The 856-nt window shown below is 47.8% G+C and overlaps 1 pseudogene; it reads left to right on the top strand.

Annotated features, from left to right (window-relative positions):
• The first annotated feature begins 495 nt into the window (after positions 1-495).
• LOC112209723 (U2 spliceosomal RNA) lies at positions 496-596 on the top strand (annotated as a pseudogene).
• The last annotated feature ends 260 nt before the right edge of the window (positions 597-856 follow it).

The raw sequence follows: 856 nt of genomic DNA, 5'->3' as shown, positions 1-856 counted from the left end.
GAAAAGTCCCCTCTTCCTGAGGCAAATATGCTGACTGCAAAAGGAAAAACATTGCCTGGCCACCATGCCTGCCTTGCTGGTCTGTTCTATGTCTGTGACCAGGAATTGCGAGGAGGGGATTCTGTGTGTGGGAGGACCCTGTCGTCGCGTGCTGGGAGATGCCAGCTCACAGGAGTCATGTTCCCAGGTGTGCTCAGCCCTCTTCCTCTGCACCCTGCAATTCTGCAGCATTCCAAGGACTGGGCTCTAGTTCTCTTCACACCTGCAGCCATCTCCAGGAGAGCTATAAGTGACATCACGATGGCAGAGATAATGGTAACTACTACTTATTAAGAGCTACATATTAATGTTAACCATGTGCTCTGCATGGACCATCTACTCCTTCTGTGATACTGCAGAAAATGTGGTATTGTGCCCAATTTACAGACAAGGAAAACTGAGGCCTATAGATACCTAGACACTCACCCAGGTACACAGAGCAGGAAGGAGAGCTCAACAGCTTCTGGGCCTTTTGGCTAAGATCAAGTCGAGTATCTGTTATCAGTTTAACATTTGATACTGACGCAGTGTTGTCATCTCACACCGAGGAAATCAAAGATGCGGACACACAAGAAGTGACTTTAAGAGTGGAGGTTTAATAGGTGAGAGAAAGAGAAAAGAGAAAAGTGTTCTCTCCTGCAGTGAGAGAGGCTCCCGAGTGGGTCTTCCGGTTTCGTGGTGAAATGCACAGGGTTTTACAGACCAGCTTCAGGAGACGGTGTCTGATTTACACAGGGCCCAAAGATTGGTTGGAGCAGGTGTGCCATTTACATAGCACAAAGCTGGCTGCCCCATCCTAATATTTTATTATGCAGAT

The sequence above is a fragment of the Pan troglodytes genome, chromosome 5, assembly GCF_028858775.2.
Source record: "Pan troglodytes isolate AG18354 chromosome 5, NHGRI_mPanTro3-v2.0_pri, whole genome shotgun sequence".
NCBI lineage: Eukaryota > Metazoa > Chordata > Mammalia > Primates > Hominidae > Pan > Pan troglodytes.
Note: the sequence above shows the minus strand (reverse complement) of the source record. Positions and strands in the feature narration are given on the sequence as shown.